Source organism: Panthera uncia, chromosome B1 (genome assembly GCF_023721935.1).
Source record: "Panthera uncia isolate 11264 chromosome B1, Puncia_PCG_1.0, whole genome shotgun sequence".
Lineage (NCBI taxonomy): Eukaryota > Metazoa > Chordata > Mammalia > Carnivora > Felidae > Panthera > Panthera uncia.
In genome coordinates, this window is record NC_064811.1 from 33,638,029 (window position 1) to 33,658,060 (window position 20,032).

At 43.0% G+C, this 20,032-nt stretch overlaps 1 protein-coding gene across 6 annotated transcripts in view; it reads right to left on the reverse strand.

Moving 5' to 3' along the window:
* The window catches only part of APBB2 (amyloid beta precursor protein binding family B member 2), a 382,316-nt gene that overhangs the window by 359,800 nt on the left and 2,484 nt on the right, over positions 1-20,032 (reverse strand). The window contains exon 2 of one of the 6 annotated variants that reach the window (XM_049631928.1): positions 6,760-6,867. The exons of the other annotated variants lie outside the window; for them this stretch is intronic. The gene's annotated coding sequence lies outside the window, so the exon portion shown is untranslated. The remainder of the gene's footprint in view (positions 1-6,759; positions 6,868-20,032) is intronic. 6 annotated transcript variants of the gene reach the window in all.

The following is a 20,032-nucleotide window of genomic DNA, read 5'->3' on the forward strand; positions in this document are numbered from 1 at the left end:
TCGTAACGGGCACATCTTACTTTCATAATCAAAGAAAAACCACAATTGGAAATGACATCCCCCTTCAAAAAATAAAAATAAGAGTGAGTGGGACCATGGCTGAAATCATGCATTTGCAACATCACAGCCCTGAGAAGGACAGCCAAAGAAATCCAAGGCCGTATGTGCCCTCTCACCTCTGAACACACGCCAACCTGGGTGGCGCCACCAGGAGACTGCATTCCAGGAGTGGCTTGTTTAAACTCACAGTGGTTCAGAACACAGACTGCCGTCACCAGGTAATCTGGAGACAATTAACAACAAACCAAAGCCATCTTTAAATTGATCACTTAGAGATACAGGTGGTTCGCCAGATTTAAAAACAAAACTATGTTGGCTCAACATGCTGGTTTATTTTTTTTATTTTGCCTAATCAGCAATCTGCACATAGCTCTGTGCCAACGTCTAGCCTATCTTAATCATTTTTTCCTCTATTTAAACCAAGTACACTGTATTTTCTTTACCTCCTAATCCCAACGTTCAAATGGTAAAAGTTTTTCAAGAAAGTACACGGACCTGAGGGTGCAGCATTTATACAAGGCCCACAGGAATCTGTGGATTAGAATGAGAGTATTAAGTGAGCCTACCTTGTCTTTCAATAGCAAATACAAGAGTAGTAACATTAATTAGAGCCAATACTTCTTGAGCATGCACTTTGGCCAAGCACTGATCTAAGCACTTCAAATTAATATATTCATCTAATCCCCTCAAAGCTTGTTATCACTACTTAAAAGATGAAAATACAGAGGCACAGAGAGGTCAAGAAAATAGCTTAAGGTTACACGGCAGTAAGCGGCAGAGTCTGAATCCTGGCTCTAGGACATACCTACACCCTTACACCGCTGTGAATGACCACTGGGTGTCTCCTGTACCTATCATGGCATTAAGACCTCAGACTTTTGGATGTACTACTCTCACTTCCCCTAATATTCTTTCCTTCCTTTGCTGCCTGGCAAATTCCTATTCAACCTCTAAAACCCATCTTTGGGAAACCTTCCCTGGTCCTCCAAGGAGAATTAATCATGCTCCTTCTACTTTCTACCACCATTTTTTGTTCATATGCTTTTTCGCTAACATGTAAATAAATAAATCTCCCTCACCTTGACCATGAATCTATGTGGAAAGGAGCTACATCTAATCCATACTTGAATTCTCCACGCTTATTATAAATATCACAAAAATTCATTTATAGATTTAGGATCTTTCGGGGTTCATTTCATAATACAAAGACATTTACGAAGTGCTTACTATTCTAGGTACTTTACGCATTTTAACTCATTTAATCCTCACCACTATAACCCTATTGAAAAAGATTCTTATTATGTCCCCATTTTGCAGATGTGGAAGCAGAGGAAGTTAAAAATTCTGTTACCACCTAAGGTGAGAGCTAGTAAGAACCTGAACTTGACCCCAGGCAGTCTGGCTGCATGCTCACTGCCTGTCCAGTGCACAGGTTCTGCACCAGACTCTCTGAGGTCTAAGGAAAGGTTCTTGCTCATTAAGATGCCACATGGAATCCACTTTCCTTTCTTCTTCACATTAATACAGGGAATGATCACCTGAAGGATCTGTGAGGGCAGAGATCCTGTCTGCTTGGTTCACTTACTGTCTAGCATAGGGCCTGTTATTAAAAAGGAAACTCAGGGGATATTTGCTGAATGATAAAAAATCAATTATAGCTCTAAAATGACTATTTTCTTTACATATAATAGCATTGTTCAAAGTATCATACATACATTACCTTCAAAACAACTACATGAGGAAGATACTCTTTTTAGCCTTATTTTATAGATGAGGAAAGGCACCAAGAGGTTCAGTAACTTGCCTAAGATCAATCACAACACTAGAATGTGAAGCCAGGATTCAAACTCTGGAGGTCTGACTTGTCCTGCAGCTTCCTGTGGCTGCTGTAACAATCACAACCTGGGAGGCGGAAACAACAGGAATTTATTGTCTCAACAGTTCTAGAGGCTGGAGTTCTGATATCATGGTAGCAGGCCCTAGCTCCCTCCAAGAAGCCGCTGGGAGAGGGTCCCTCCTTGCCTCTTCCAGCAGCTGGAGGCCCCGGGCATTGGTTGGTTTGTGGCAGTGTAACTCCAGTCTGCCCCCACCTCCACATGACATTCTCATTTGGTCGGCATCCAAATTTCCCTCTTCTCATAAGGTCACCAGTCATAATGGATTAAGGACCCACCCTACTCTAGTATGACCTCATCTTAACATGACGACATCTTCAAAGTCCCTTTTCAATGTAAGGTCATATTCACAGGTACCAGGGGTTAGTTAAGCCTTCAATTTATCTTTGAGGCGGGGGAGGGGGAGAATGACACAGTTCAACCCCTAACGGATATGGCCTGTATAGTACTGACTCCAAAGATGCAGAGAAATGACTCTGTTTCTCTAACCAGTTTTCCTCTTCACTGATGCAAGATTTGCTCCTTCTCAAATCACCCTTCTGAATAAGGAGTGGTTAAAAGTTTGAGATCCAAGGGTTTCTTTACATACGAGGTAAACAGGACGCAACCAAAATGTAAACATGTTTTAAGTACAAGAGAAATTTTCTTTATCATGAGAAAGCAAGTATTTCTCTCAAATGGAAGCCAGTTAATACACAGAAAAACTTCAAGTACTTATAATCTGCTTGGCTTCCCACTCTTTTACCTCCATTTTTTCCATTTAAGCCAACATCTCTGAGTTTTGACTGATGAACAAGAATTAAACCATCTTCTATAACAGTGACCTATTTGATAGTTGATATTTTCTTTTTAAAACTCTTAATAGAAGTGCTCCCTTCTTTTGAAAGCTAAATGATTCCCTGGGGTCTACAACCAACAGTTTAAGATTACATGTAACCTTCAAATTGCCTTCAAATTTTGATTAATAAAAATTAGCCTAATAAAAATTTGGAAAATGTAAACGAAGTACACAATTCTTCAAGGAAATGGGTGTTTCAAATTTCTCCTGCTAAGAGCCTCCCTACTCTTCCAGAGTCTGGTGTCAAACCTGTGCATTCACTCTATCATCAACTGTATTTTATTCATCTATTAATCATGAGAAATATGTTCACCACACATGGACAGCCTGATTTTCTCTGTGTGTGAGGGAAGCAACCAAAAACTTCCAAAACAAGTTAATTCAGCATTTGGCTCTTTAAATAAACTTGGGGGAAATCTCTGGCATGAATAACTGTTAACCAATCCACTGCTCAGGAGTTAGTCTTTGAAATGGTTTTCTTAGAAGGCATCATTGACATGGGGTGCCTGGGTGGCTCAGTCAGTTGGACAGCCTACTCCAGCTCAGGTCATAATCTCACGGCTCAAAGGCTTGTGAGTTCAAGCCCCGCGTCGGACTCTGCACTGACAGCTCAGAGCCTGGAGCCTGCTTCTGATTCTGTCTGTCTGTCTCTCTCTCTCTCTCTCTCTCTCTGCCCCTCCCCTGCTCATGCTCTCTCTCAAAAATAAATACACATTAAAAAAAAAATTAAAGAAGGCATCACTGATATCTAAATGCATACATTTTGCGAGCTGAGATCATGTGTAGTACCACATAAGCTGCCTTAACTTGTTTTAAATATTAAAATATAGCATTTCAGTCGGGATATAATGTAGGTCAAAGCTACTCAAAGCAAACTGTAGAGAAAATGATATTTCCTAAAATCAAATTCTTGACCTGAAATTCTGTTTCTTGCATTCCATGAATTATCCAGAGTCAAATAGAAGTGAAAGTACTAACAGGTTACCCCAAAGGACAGTTCAATTATTTTGGAAGATACAAACGACCTATTTTTTATTTTTAATACTGTAACAGCCTTCCTTAGAAAAAGATCATTATTAACATGGAATAATTTAGCAAGTCAAATTCTATTTCACTAGTACACCACATTAAAATGCAATTTTCAGGCTAATATATTTACAGAACATTCCAAGACTGCCAGTTGCACACCCCTGGTGGCAGCAGCTTATCCTCCGTAATTATTCTCAGGACAGGATGCTTAATGATTACAGAAATAACTGGCTTTTTCCTAAAGAAAAACAGTGAAACCTCAATTACATCTTTTAAAAGTACATATTAATCCTACAGAGTATATAGAAATTTTCTTTGTTTAAAGAAGAAATTAGAAAAAAATGCAAAGCAGCTACAATCACAACCAAATACACTTTGTGCTGCTAACATGAGCCTTCCCACACTTAGGTACTCTTTACGCTCCCAGGGAATTCCAGATTTTGCAACCTAGTAACTCTTGTACCTGGGGGAAATATTAATTTAAGGGTGTGCAGTGTGTGTGTGCTCACACATGCACACATACATGCCGCATTCACATGTACTGAGTGCCTCCCCAGTGCCAAGTTCTGTCCTCATAATCGACATTCAGCTCAATCCGATCACCTGCTCCAGCTGTATGTATGTCCTTGGACACTGGTAAGCCTCAGCTTCCCCACCTATATTGAGGGTAATTATAGCAACTACCTCACAGAGGCGTGGGACCAAATGATGCCCTCCATGTAACACATGCCACAGTGACCACTGTTTCACAGTAAGTGCTCAATAAACATTAACCCTTATAATTTCTATAGGATCCTCCCATAGGTGAGGGAAAGGAGGTAACTTATTTAGGGGCACTGCACTGAGACTGACCCAGGATCAAATGCGAATCCACGGGTATTCCAAGACTATCCAACTGTAATAAGGGGTACAAAACACTCCGAGGGACTATCATTCACACTTTCTGAAGATAAAAAAGCAGGAGATGAGGTAACAATAAAAACTCTCAGAGCGTTGAACACAAAGCATGAAAAATCTACTACCAATTATTAATATCTTTCCATTTGCCTTTTCTTTTTTTTTCAACGTTTTTTATTTATTTTTGGGACAGAGAGAGACAGAGCACGAACGGGGGAGGGGCAGAGAGAGAGGGAGACACAGAATCGGAAACAGGCTCCAGGCTCCGAGCCATCAGCCCAGAGCCTGACGCGGGGCTCGAACTCACAGACCGCTAGATCGTGACCTGGCTGAAGTCGGACGCTTAACCGACTGCGCCACCCAGGCGCCCCTCCATTTGCCTTTTCTAAAAGATCTTTTAAAATATTTTAATTCTGAAAAATATCTAAGTTTTGATCAAGAACCATCTTCTACAGCCCAATAACAAATTTGGGGTTATTCTAGAATGCTTCGTCAACCTACCGACCATTTCAACAACAGGAAATCAAGAAAGCAGCATGTGTTTTCACGTTATCACAATAAATCCTCCCAAGCCGGTATGAATCGTTCCAGATATTTTACAGACGGGAGAAGCTGTGGCTCAGGCAGGGTACCCACTTATATCCACCTGCCCAGGGCAGGGCCCAAACTGAAACTCAGTCCTGTCCAGACAGACAGCCGACTCTCTCTTGAGAATAACACGAACAAGACGAAAGAAAAGTTAGGCCACGCAGTCACTTGGCTTTGAGGAAACACTCAACGAGATAAATGGGAAAAGTGCCACAGTTTGGGAAGACATTCAAATGAAGATTAATTTTTACCAAACTGTTTCATTTCCTAGAAGTCAGTAACAGATATGGCCAAAACTATGTCCCACAGAGAGCCTACCCAATTCACAATTTCAGGGTTCATCTCTCATAAAAGAAAGCTTTTTAAAAGACAAGAGCTTGGGATCATGTTCAGGTCAAGCAGCCCCTAAACATCCCCCCAGATGCTGGGGTCTGTGCCCTCTGCACCCCTCAAAGCTTCAGCCCCAGTGGCAGGCTACACCAAGATCAGAGCATGCCCAGAGCAGCTGCAGTCGGTGAGGACAGGAAGGAAACGGGAACAGCTCTCTGTTTTTTGGGGTTTTTTTAGCTTAAACTTTTTTTTCCCTTTGATTGTGGTAAAATACACATAACAAGATTTACCGTTACAACCGTGTTTAGGTGTACAGATCTGTGGCATTAAGTACAATCACAGTGTTGTACATCCATTACCAACACCTGTCTTTGTAACTTTTTTCATCTTCCTCAAATCATACATACTTTAGATCCATTAAACACTAACTCTCTGTTACCTCCTTACCCCAGCCCCTGGCGACCACCTTTCTATTTTCTGTCTCTATGAATTACACTATTCTGGGACCCATAAACACATTCATTCAATAACCGTCCCTTTGTGATTGGCTTATTTCACTAAGCATATTGCCAGTTCTTTTTTGTTCCCAGTTAGCCTCCTTGAAGAAACGCTCTGAAATGCACATCCTCTAGAGGACACGAAAATGAACATGTGAGGGCATGTTTTTCCCCCTTTTACTGCATGCCAAAAGGACATAAAAACACTAATGACGGTCAGGGAGGAAGAAGAATGAGAAAGCCAACAAAATCATCCACGATCCCATGACGCAAGCACTCCATTTTCATTTCTACTCATTCTCTCGTAATCTTTTGCTTTATGCAAATGCAATTTGTATAATTACATCACATTGAGTATCCTTTAACTTAACCATCAATCAAAATAATAGATCTTCAAGTTTTTCAAAAATTTACTTTCAAGGTCAATGGCCAATGAAAAATAAATGTTCTTTCATGAACACTCGTATCTTGCAAGCTCCCCTATGGTAGAACTAAGTTAAAATTGCCTGAAGTTTCACTCTGATAAAAGGAAATGGTCCTTGGCAAGACAGAACCATACTGTATAATAGTTGCTGCTGCAGGAAGAGGGCAACACCTTGGCAAAGTTCATACAAAAAACATTTACATTTTAAGCAAAAATGTATACAAACTCCGGATATGGCCATCCATCCCACTATTACCGCTCTCAGTGGAAAACGACGCAATGGCATCTAATGAAAATCCCGTTTTCTTCCTAGGAAATAAAAATAATAATACCGCAAATCAACATTCTCCCCAGCTTTTTCATATTGATTTTCTTGCAATTCACATGTTCTCAGAACTAAGGGGGGAAAAGATAAAATTCAATAAAACTCCATGCCTTATTTTTGTTTCTTGTTTCAACTTGTGGCTTGCAAAATATACACATGTAATATATAGAACAGCAGGATCTAGTACCAGTAAAGGAAAATGATTTAAGATGAAATAAAACTCAAGTCAGCAGGAGATGACTTTGACCGGGAGACAATTATACCTAAGTTGAGGAGGGAATGCAAGACTTCCTTTACTCATTTTAGTAGAAATAACCTCAAGACCTAGAAAAAAAGACATTTTTAGAAAACGACACCGACCCAACTGCTAGGTCTCATGCATAAGAGCAGTGAGTGTTACTTCTGTTCCACTACTTCTCACACTTCCTGCTCAAGTCACTGGAATGTATATCATTTGAATGCAGGAGTTTGGGGATACTAGATAATTGAAGACACGGCAATCCTGTGCACAGTAATGGTATCCAATATACCACTCATACTAAATTTTCTGTTTCATTTAAGGAGAGCACAACCCATGCAAACACAGTGCCCCAACACAGAGGACCCAAAAGCACTAATCATTCCAAATTCCTAGAACTAGAAGGAAACCCCAGGTATTCCCTCTAGTGCCCCACCACTAGTTCCCTCACTGGGTGGGCCATTTCCAGGACTATTCCATCTGTATCTGCAGCTTCTTTAACCTTTTTCTCAGTCAGGCCCCACACTGCCTCTTTCTGGAAATTGCCCCAAGCACAAAAAATCAGCAGCACAGGATGGGAGCCTCCCCGCAACCCTGGCAAGTGAGCCAAATGCTCTTTTACTCTGAATTATTCTACAAAAAGACTCATCTTGGACTCTCCCTCAAATGAAAGTTTTCAGTGAGCTTATCCCACCTTGAACCTTTCCGGGCTTGCTGTGCCAAACTAGAACCATAAAGGTCAACAACAAAACTTCAAGACAGACCCTGTCCATCTGCTCTGACTTCAGGAAGGGCCAAAACCAAACATACCTCAACTGAAAGGAAATCTAAATGCCAGTATTTTTTAAGCTGGTATTAAGATTCCAAAACATCAGTAAAGGTTCAGTACACAGCGTCTGACCCAAGCTTAATGTTCTCATACCTAAGGCTCACCCTTAGCAACTCCCAGCAGATCACTCCTCTCCCTCTACTTCTACTCAGGGTCAGCTGACACCCAAAGCGATGTTTATATACCCAAAAGAAGACAGAATGAATAACTCAACCACAAACCATTCTCCATTAAAGTAACAGAGGCTAAAGCGTGTGCAGAAACCGCTTGCATGGACATGACATTACAGCCAACCCCTCCCCGAATGCAGCGAACGAACAATGACCTCTCAGGCTCTAAACACCACTTACCTTTGGACCCAAATCAGTGGACTGATCCACTGGGCACAAGGCATTTGGAAAACCAATGTGAGAAATCCCACTCCCACCTTCTCTTCCACAATCAAAGTCACCAAAGGGGAAGTGGAACATGAAGAGCAGAGAGAAGCCTGCCTCACGTGAAATATTCTTTTAGGTGTGCACGAAGCAGCAGCTTTAGAGCTGACTGTCCAAGATGTGCAACAAGATACATCAGTTCAGAAGATGCTGCGCAAAGTAGGCCCGTGGGCAAACGCGGGACTAAATGTAGTTAACATCCTGAATATGTTAATGGAAAGAGAAGGTGCATGCAGTTTTCTGAACTCAATGGCAGAAACCTTTATTCCCAACATATTTCCCATAACTCAGGTTTCACTGAACACCCTTTGGGAAGTACTGCTTTTGGAGCTGTGGAAGCAAGGCTTGAGCCTGGATCTGAATTAGCAAGCACAATAATAAGGTGACGGGTGGAGGGGGGGGAGCGCCTGGGTCGCTCAGTTGGTTGGGCGTCTGACTTCGGCTTACGTCACGATCTCACGGATCGTGGATTCCAGCCCTGCATCGGGCTCTGTGCTGACAGCTGAGAGCCTGGAGCCTGCTTCGGATTCTGTGTCTCCCTCCCTCTCTGCCCCTCCCCTGCTCACACTGTCTCTCTCTCTCTCAAAAATAAATAAACATTAAAAAAATAAAAAAAATAATAAGGTGACGTCAATCCAGTCTTCAAGACCACAGGGGCATCAGGGATCCTCAAAGACAGGCTTTAAAGTTAGGCCCTCTGCACCATTCTCGTAGCCTTAAACTGCTCCCTTCCATGTCATGATCTCGACATGGCCATCACTTCCTGTCAATCAGGACACAGCTTAATAAGTCACTTCCTACTACTTGATCTAAAGGAGCCCTCTAGGCACTCTGCATCACATCCCCCAACTCTATTTTCCCCCTGGCACCTCCCACTGAGAAAGCAGGAGTGTTTTACTCATTGCCATAGTCCTAGGGCCTATTGGCACATAGTAGATAGATGCTCAATAAACATCTACGGAATGAGTAAGCACATGAAGTATTCTAGCTATCCCTCCCTCTGGCTTAAAGAAATGATTGCTTAAACATCTGGTTACATTTAATATCAGTTCACTGAGATTTATTATTTCAAATAAAAAGACCACAGTTATGCTATGGTTGCTAAATTAAATGACATCTGCATATCTTTTGGACACATATTTGCATACCAAGCCACTATTTAAAAACCTATGTTTGAGTAATTTTTGAGTAATTCCAGAAACACTAATATGCTTAGTATTAGTCCCTCCCCTAGACCTTTCTAGAATTTGGACACAAAACCACACAGCTAACTGGCTCTTATGTTAACCAAACGCATGCTGATCTCATTAACAGCATGTTATAAGCCTATACCTTCACAACTGTGGGGGAAACTGTCGGAAAAACTAGCTGCTAAAATAAGTTCTGGGGCATATTTATTAAAGTCTCCAATGATAAAGTTATTTTTCATTCATATATTCATTCTTTGACAAATGTTTAATGAGCACCCAGGATTTCTAAGCACTGGGAGCACAAAGATAAAGAAGTAACAGTGTTGTCCCTCAAGGGGCTTACAGACTAAAGAGAAGCCAGGAAAGTAAATAGTTGCAAAGCAGTATGACAACAAAGGCTTGATGTAAGAGAGATTGTCAGGCGCTCACAGTGGTAGCAAAAAGAGCCAGTCACCCTGTCCTTGGTGACCATGTACCTAGGGTCTCCCAAGCATGGTCCCCAGACCTGCAGCATCAACATCACCCAGGATATTGTTAGAAGTACAAACTTTGATGGGGCCACCCCACAGTCCTGGGAGTCAGAAACTCTGGGGGTAAGGGGAGAATGTGTGTTTTAGCCAGCCCTCAGGTCATTCTGACACACACTGAGGTGGGTGATGATTAAGCTACTTCTGAAGGAGAAACAAAAGTCACGCAAGTAAAGAATACACCGACAGTAAGAATGGTTGCAGGCAATGGGAACAGAGGACAAAAGCCCCAAAGCCAAAAGGGCAGGTCGTGAGAACCGTGTGGCTCAAGCTCTGAGCATGAGATGGAGAGCAAAGCGGATCATGAAGGGTACCAGGTGTGATGCCAAGAAGCTGGCACATCATCTTGAGGGCAATGAGGAGCCCCTGGAGGGCTGGGACGGGCATGCCTGGACCTGCAGAGGATTTCAGGAGATCACTCTGCAGGCAGTGCAGAGGATGAACAGAGAGACCACAGAGAAGGCAACTCGACGAGAGGCCACAGTGGTGGGAAGGAAGGGAGGCACACCATCAGCAACAACATAGCTCCAAGCAGGAGTCTGGAGTCAGGGGCACCTTACAGATGTGGAGGTGCCAGGCATGCTGTCTACCCTCTCCTCTGGAAGGAAGCCGTGCCTGACACACCCCCTACACCCAACCAGGGCAGGTGCTAGTCTCGGAAGCACGGAGTACCTCCCACCTCCCCTCGTGGTAGCACACATCACATTTTATCACAGTAGTCAGTCTCTCCCGCCAGACAGAGTTTAGGCAGGCAGACACAGTGGCCATCCTGGTCAGTTTCCACCCTGGTCCGTTTCCACAGGCAGCATTTGGAACAGCGCCCAGCGCTTTGGAAGCCAAACTGAATGAATGGAGCTGGACAGGCCAGGAGGCCACTGAGAGGCCACTGCTCTCATTCAGGGGAGAGATAACTGTGTCATGGGGAAGGAATTAGAAAGCTTATGACAACTTGCCTGTTGGTTGTACGGATTGCCCTGAGGGACCTTAGAGACAGTTTTTTTCCGGTGGACATTGAGGTTTGGCCTCACGCATTCTCCAATCTAGGCTCCAGACAGGTATGCAGGGTGCCTCCGGAAAGCCCCAGGGTCCACATTGGCCAAGTCATCATGTCCATCTGTACCAAGCTGCAGAACAAGGAGCATGTGATTGAGGTCCTACGTAGGGCCAAGTTCAAGTTCCCTGGGCGCCAGAAGATCCACATTTCCAAGAAGTGGGGCTTTACTAAGTTTAATGGGGACGAATTTGAAGACATGGTGTGGCTAAAAAGCAGCTCATTCCAGATCGCTGTGGAGTCAAATACATCCCTAATCGTGGCCCCTTGGACAAATGGCGGGCTCTGCACTCATGTGAACCTCAGCACTGCCCTTCCCCATTCATGCCCACCAATAAATCCTGCTTCCTGTCAAAAAAAAAAAAAAAAAGAAAGCTCATGACAACTTCTTACTTTTCTCAAGTCTGTTGATACCATTCAAAACACAGAATGGCAATCTTTACAGGTCAATTATGTTAGCAAAATTTGACAGTAAATCTGATCTGCTGAGTGGCAGCCACAAGCCCATCTTCCTGTGGAAAGCCAGCAAGGACCATGACTTGAGCACTTTTGCAAGTGAAAGGAAGACACAGTTGTAGGCCACAGAGACACTGCCACCTAAGGTAACAAGTTTGCTCTTTTGTTTTCAGAACAACTCCAAAACCAAGTAGAGGACCAAGACGTTTTAAATCCCACTGACACATTCTACATCTTTGCTTTGATTTTTAGAAATGATTTCAAGCAGGCAGATAATGTCGTGGCCCAATTACAGGGTATTTTGGAAGTAGTAGGCACCTAACCTGGGGGTGGAGCCGGTGGGTGGAGAGAGGGAAGAGTTAGTTACTAAGCAGGCACTACCACCTGCCTCTCACTCTTGCGTGGAACTTCATAGAGAAGGGAGCTGTGACAATCAGGAAGTAAGGCGGTCTCCCCTGACCTGCTTCCTGCTTTCTCACCATTCCCAAAATAGAAAGAGCTAAGAAAAAATCATAAATATATTTCTCAGCCCTCCAGGGAAAGGTTCATTAAGGACATAAATCTGGGTCCCTGGGAAAAAAGGATGAAAGACAAAGCTATCAAAAGTCCTAGAATCAAGAGGTGGAAACAGTGGAAAATAAAACCCATGGACAAAAAGGGACCAGAGAAACAAAAACAATGGCCAATTCTTACGCCAAAGCATACAGAGAGATGGTGCCACAAACTCAGCTGCCCTGGATTCTCTAAACTCAAGCTCTCTGGAGTCAAAAGTTAAAGTTTTTGCTCAAAATAAAAAATAATTATAACTGTTAAGATCTTACTTCATGCCAAGTATTGTTCATTATTATATTCAAATATTAACTCATGAAAACCTCCTAATGACTATATCATATAGGCACCATTAGTATTCCTACTTATGGATGATGAAACTAAAGCACTGTACATTCTGTTCTCCACCTGTAATTCTGTAATTCTATTGTCGCCAGTCATGTGGCTATTAAATTGCAGAGCAAGGCTGGAAGCCTAAGAATCTGGCTATTAACCACCTGCTACCACCTTTCCCTAAGGCTGTCTTGTGCATGCACGCACTGTATGATATTTACAAGCATCCTTGGCCTCTACCCACTAGATGCCAGTAGTACTCCTTCCACAGTCATGACAATCAAAAATGTCTCCAAGGGCGCCTGGGTGGCTCAGTCATTAAGCATCTGACCTCGGCTTAGGTCATGATTTCACAGTTCAGGAGTTCAAGTCCCACATTGGGTGAGCTCAAGCCCCACTCTGGGTGAGCCCCACTCTTCTCTCTCTCTTTCTCTCTGACCCTCATGAGATTCTTCTCCATCTCTCTCTCTTCTCTCTCCCCCTCTCTCTCTGCCCCTCGCTCACTTGCACCCTCTCTCTCTCAAAGAAAGAAAGAAAGAAAGAAAGAAAGAAAGAAAGAAAGACAGACAAATATTCCCTGGAGGGTAAAATTGCCCTCCCCCACTCCTCTTTGAGAACCACTGCTATAGAGATTTGAAAGGCCAAATCTCTGGGTTCCCATTGGAAGGAGTGGCAAATCCCAGGTATTGGATAGAAGAAACAGGCTGTAACAGTTCTATGGAGGGAAGGAAAATGGAAAAGGAGTCAGCTGAAAAGGGTTTCTGTAGTGGGGATTTTACACTAGGAGTCCCTCGCCATGGCTCCTCACTCCCACCAAGTGAGGACAGCCTTCCTTCTCTCCACTCCCTCAGACTTCACACACATGCCTCTCCTGTCGCACCTTACAGTCAGTGCTCTGGTACATTCCTCTGTCTTCCTGAACTTCTCACAGTGCCTGGCACAACGTACGTGCTCAATAAACATCTGCTGAACAAAGGCATGAACAAATAAATGAAGCTAAGGTTTCTTGTTGTCTGTCTCCACTAGTGGTCTGGAAAATGTATAAATAAATAAAGCCTGGTTATAAGAGAAGATAAATTCTGGTCAGATAGAAGAATCTGAGGTTGAATCAGTGTTTCTCAAAGTATCTATATGCCTGTGAGTCCAGACCATGCCTCAGTTACTAGGTTCAGAAATTTGGTATTAGTTCACTCAGGAAAAAAAATCAACTCAAGGAACCTAACTCACGCTAAAGAAATTCTAATTTATTCACTTCCACTGACAAGTAGTACTGCCCAGCAAACAGGCAGACTCTCTTGCCCAGGATAAAAGTCCACTTAGGAAATCCAATGAAAATCAGAAGGGAGCATGCCGGCTGCTCCCAAAGAGAGGCACCACCAACAAGCGTGCTGAATTTCTCTCTCCAGACCCACCACTCCAGCGGCCAAAAGTCTCAAGCCAGCCACAAGTAGCTGGAGAAACCTGGAAACCCTCACCTCACCTTCTCCCAGACATCAGAAACCTCTGCCATCCTTAGCATTGCCCCATGATCGGCACGTGACAACCAATCAGATTCCAGTGTGTATTTTTTCACAGTAGAAACATTCTAGACTGCAATGTGTCCAGAGAGGCTATACAGCAACCCCTAGTTTCAGACACATTCAGAAATTATATCTGGATTTTCTACTACTCAATTTGTGGGCACATGAAAGAAACGCATATTGGAACCATAATATGAAAGAACTAATTCCACCATTAAATATGTGGATTTAGGTTAATGTCCATTGTGAAAATGGATGAAAGGTGAAATTTTCACCTCTTCCCCAAATGGTGAATTTAGGAAGGTTCCTCACTCAGAAGAGATAAGAAGGAGGTACCCTAAAGGACTAAGTGAGATGTTTCCCGTAAAACACAAGGCACGTAGTTGACCCTTAATTAATAAATGTTATTTCTTCATCCTGTCAGTCCCTCAGCAATCCTCTGATGGACTCCTCTATACTCACTACAGTTACAGGGTTAGCATTACTGTTCACTGTGCAGGCTTTAGTGAAAAGGACCTCTAAAGTTTCTTTATCTCTAAAATGGGGACAGCACTACGGCATTTTGTAAGAATTAAATAGGTTAACGGTGATAAAGCTCTTAGCACAAAGAGCTCCAACAATAGATTGCCATGATGACCACTAAGACCCAGATATCATTAAGCATAGATTTTAAAGTATTATTTGAAAATACATCATTTTCGGGGTGCCTGGGTGGCTCAGTCGGTTGAGCGTCTGACTTCGGCTCAGGTCATGATCTCAGGTCTGTGAGTTCGAGCCCCACATCGGGCCCTGGGCTGACAGCTCAGAGCCTGGAGTCTGTTTCAGATTCTGTGTCTCCCTCTCTCTCTGACCCTCCCCCATTCATGCTCTGTCTCTCTCTGTCTCAAAAATAAATAAACATTAAAAAAATTAAAAAAAAAAAAAAAGAAAATACATCATTTTCTTAACCTACTATTTAAAACAGAAATAAGCGGGGCGCCTGGGTGGCGCAGTCGGTTAAGCGTCCGACTTCAGCCAGGTCACGATCTCGCGGTCCGTGAGTTCGAGCCCCGCGTCAGGCTCTGGGCTGATGGCTCGGAGCCTGGAGCCTGTTTCCGATTCTGTGTCTCCCTCTCTCTCTGCCCCTCCCCCGTTCATGCTCTGTCTCTCTCTGTCCCAAAAATAAAAAATAAAATAAATAAAACAGAAATAAGCTGGGTTTGCAATTCCCTGAGCAAACTATTCTTAAGCTTCCTACTTGCTCTGGAAGACATGATACTCAGAGGTCCAAACCAAGCTGGCTGTTAGACCACTTGTTGTTCTATGGCTTTGACTCTAGCAGCATTTCCTAGAAGCACCAACGCCAAATTGCTAAAGCATGCTGCCTTGGCAGAAAGGAGCCTGCATGCAAAGAAACCAACACTAAGAGCTGTCATTTTGAGGCCTTGCCTGCTGAAATTCACATTTCAGTTGTCCTTTCTGCTCTCTCAGACCCTCATCTTTCTTCTTGGCACTTCCTTTGACATTCTTGGGCTATAATTCAAAAATATCTGCTGGTTCCCAGAGCACTTTCAAAATTAGCTTCTTCCAAGCTCCTAAGACCCTGGTCTCTACCAGTGACCCTACATTCCTGGAAGGCCCAGAGGCCCCATCAGCCCACCCATAAGCTCCAGTTTGGCCTGGCCTACACTTCTCACTCTATCCCAAAGGCAGGGCTCTGACATCTCAGGCCTGGCTTCCCAGACTTGTCAATTTCATGGACCATTAAGCTGCCAAATAAAAATATTCCCACCAATTCATTAAAAAAAAAAAAAAAAAATCTACCCCCCAAATCAGAAGGGTATAGTCTCAGAGAAAAAAGGACACATCTTTATGGGGCACCTGGGTGGTTCAGTTGATTAAGCATCTGACTCTTGATTTCAGCTCAGGTCATTGATCTTGTGATTTGTGAGATCAAGCCTCCACATCAGGCTTTGCACTGACAGCATAGAGTCTGCTTGGAATTCTCTCTCTCTCCCTCACTCTCTGCCCCTTCCCGGCACATGCATGTGTGCTCTCTCTCTCAAAATAAATAAACATGAAAAAAGAAAGAAAAGAGAAAAAAGATAGGGCGCCTGGGTGGCTCAGATAGGGCAACCGACCTCAGCTCAGGTCATGATCTCGCAGTTTGTGAGTTCGAGCCCGGGTCGGGCTCTGTGCTGACAGCTCAGAGCCTGGAGCCTACTTCAGATTCTATGTGTCCCCCTCTCTCTACCCCTCCCCTGCTCATGCTCTGTGTCTCTCTGTCTCTCAGTCTCTCAATAATAAATAAACGTTAAAAAAATTTAAAAAAAAAAGAAAAAAGGGCACATCTTCTAATTTAGACACACTTACAAAACATTCACTTCAGCATCATCATTATTTTGATAAGGCCAGCAAACACATCCCCAACAGACAATGGCCTGCAGGCCTAACACCATGCTTTGCACTTTTAAGTTGTGTGGAAACTAAAATCTGATTTATAGGGCAGCAATTCTGAAAACACTACATCCTACAGCACTGTAATGCCAAGCTTTCCTTCTCCCAAAACAGCTTTGCCCTTCACTCTCTGGAGCTCTCTGCAGGTTCTCTCCAACCTCCTCCTCCTAAGCGCACTTCCTCCTAGCTCCGTTACAAAACCGCATTCTTTTTAGCCTACTTTAAAAGAAAAACACAAATGAAACCACTTTTCCTCCCACCCTGAGTATTCCTAAAGCATACTTTCCAGTAGAGTTACACTTTTAAAACCTCAGTTATTACCTAGCAGACAAAATTTTGCAGGATTTCCATGAGAGGCAAAGAATAGAACTTATAACCACTGTCAAATCATAAATACCTTAATCCATAATTCCATACTACTCATTTTTTTCCAAGTTCTCGTCCCATCTTTGTCCATATAAATCTATACATTTTATGTATCAATACATTATACATTTAGACCTTTTTCCTGATGATAAAACTAATGTCTGTCCTAGCATTTGGTCAATGCTTATAAGACCAGGTAGGATTCAAACATAATGGAAATAAGATTATGCAGAAAGGAAATGTCTCCTGTGAGTCTACACCTAAAGGCCTCTAACACTTTTTTTTTTTTTTTAAGATTTATTTTTAGAGAGAGAGCTCATGAGTGGGGGAAAGGGGCAGAGGGGGAGGGAGAGGGAACGAGGGGGGAGGGGGGAATGAATCCCACGCAGGCTCCACACTCAGCACAGAGCCCAACACAGGGCTCGATCACACAACCCCGGGATCATGACCTGAGCTAAAATCAAGAGACTGGCAGTCAACCGATTGAGCCACACAGGTGCCCCAAGGCCTCTAATACTTTGAAATTGATCCAGACTTCTTACTTCTGGCCAAGTTGCAGTGACCTGACTTTCTAACCTCTATGCCTTTCCTCCCTTAGGGCTCTCATGTTTGAGTTACTGCTTCACTCCTACCAGAGGCCTAGTAACCCTGCAGCCTGGTTAACATCAGAAGCATTAGATTTACTGCCTGTTTATCATCAATTATTAAAACGTGGGTAACAACTCTGGCGTCTCCTCACCTGCCTCGCTTGAAGGTTAATGACACTGAGTTTTGTGAATGTCATGAAAGCAAAGTGCACTACAAACACCGAATGCATCAGTCTCCTTTGTTCTCTGCCCCATCATCATAGCTTGCCAAAAGAAAAAGAAAGAAAAGGAAAAAAGTTCACGATCTTGCCAAAGCTGAGTAGATGTCTCTCAACAGCCACCACTCCTGCTACTGCAGAAGCGGACCCTGGACACCTGCCCAATACAGGGATGGTGCTAACATGAAATGATAATGATAATTTTATTCCAGAGAGCAAGGGCTACATTTCTAATCGAGGGCTGAAGACAGAGGATAGGGACATGGAAAGGGCTTGCCAAAACTTCCTAGGAGTAGGCCCGGCACCCCAGACATTTGATACTCTCCTCTGTGGCCTCTGTAGAGGCTTCTCTCTCAGTTTATCTGATGCCCAAGAGCAGAGTTTCCCCTCAGAAGATGCTATAAAACAGTTTCAAATATCTAATGTGCTTTATCCAAATCTAATCATTACCTTACCCCTACCTAGACTTGGCAGGGCCACAGAGTTAATTTTATGACAACCATTCTTTGACAAAAACTAAAGGGGAGTTAAGGATTTGGCCAAAAAAAGGAAGGGCATTCCACAGGGTGCCTGAGTGGCTCAGTCAGTTGAGCATCCGACTTCGGCTCAGGTTATGATCTCACGGCTCATGAGTTCCAGCCCCATGTCCAGGTCTGTGCTGGCAGCTCAGAGCCTGGAACCTGCTTCAGATTCTGTGTCTCCCTCTCTCTCTCTGTCCCTCCCCTACTTGCACTCTGTCTTTCTCTTTCTCAAAAATAAATAAACTTTGAAAAAAAGTTTAAAAAAAAAAAAAAGGGAGGGAAAGGCATTCCTCAAAGGCCAGGTCAGGATAGGCCAGACCTAGTGAAACACAAAATCAGCTTCATCTAATGCTCTAAATTAAGTCCAAATCACCCCCCCACCCCCACCCCCACGTCCTCAAATGGTTGCATCACAGACTCCTGAAATGGGACAAAAGAACCCAATAGGAGGTGTACTCTACTGCAACTCCCTCATTTTACAGATGGAAAAACTGAGGCCCAGACAAGGAAACAGACTTTCCCAAGATCACACAGTAAATGAAAGTAGCAGAAGAGCCTGACTCAGAGGCAAGTCTTGGGAGTCACTGGTTCATAGCCTTTCCACCAAATCCCACCAGACTCTTTTATTATGGAGAATCTGTCACTCTGTGTCTGACAAACCATTTCACCTGAGACATGCCATCAACTGACAGAATACTAATAACACTAATAACACATTCGAAATAAAATGGGTAATCTGGGTTTATCTCCCTTACAGTTAGGTTTATGTGTTGGTAGCACAACACTGTTGAAAATAAACGAACATAAAACAGTTTTTAAATCCAGAGAGATTATTTAAAACATTCAAATCATTTTGAAAACATGCTGTTCCAATCAAATCTAATTCCAAATAACAAATCAAAAATGTTTCACAACAGAATGCTTCTTTAATAACGAAAACGTCAGAAATATTCTCATATAAAACTTTAAAGTTCTATTGCTGTGCAATCAAACTATTGTCCACCTCCTCAGAGGGGCTTTCTTGGGAAGCTGACATTCATGTGAAAGATACTGAGACATAAGATAATATACGTAAGAAGCTTCATATCAGACTTGGCACAGAGCAAGCATTCAACAAATGCTAGTTTCCTTAACATGGGGCAGGAAAATAAGAATTGCCCACATAACTAGTTAATACCTTCTTACAATACTTTCCTAAAAGCCCTACAGCCATGGAAAACTTAAGGTGTTACAACATCAGAGTCCTGCCTATTTTAAAAGTGTAACTAAGGGCACCTAAGTGGTTCAGTCGGTTAAGCGCCCAACTTTTGATTTCGGCTCAGGTCATGATCTCGCAGTTCAGTTCGTTGGGTTCAAGCCCCATGTCGGGCTCCAAGCTCACAGCATAGAGCCTGCTTGGGATTATCTCTCCCTCTCTCTCTCTGCCCCTCTCTTGCCCACACACCCCACCCCCTCTCAAAATAAATAAATAAACTTTTTTAAAAAGTGTAACTAAAAAAGATATAGAGAACAATCCATTTTTCTTAAAAGGCAAATTTAGATACTGTGAAATCAGAGTACTCAGCATAACCCTGTACTATTTTTTTTTTAAGTTTATTTATTTATTTTGAGAGAGAGAGAGAGAGAGCAGGGAGGGGCAGAGAGACAGGGAGACAGAGAATCCCAAGCAGGCTCCACACGGGCAGTGCAGAGCTGGACACAAGGCTTGAACCCACAAACTGTGAGATCATGATCTGAGCCGAAACCAAGAATCTGATGGCTTAACTGACTGAGCCACCCAGGCGCCCCAACCCTGTACTAATACTAGGGCAAGGCTTTCAGTATTAATTCCTGCTGTAACAAGAAATAGAAAGAAAGAAAGAAAGAAAGAAAGAAAGAAAGAAAGAAAGAAAGA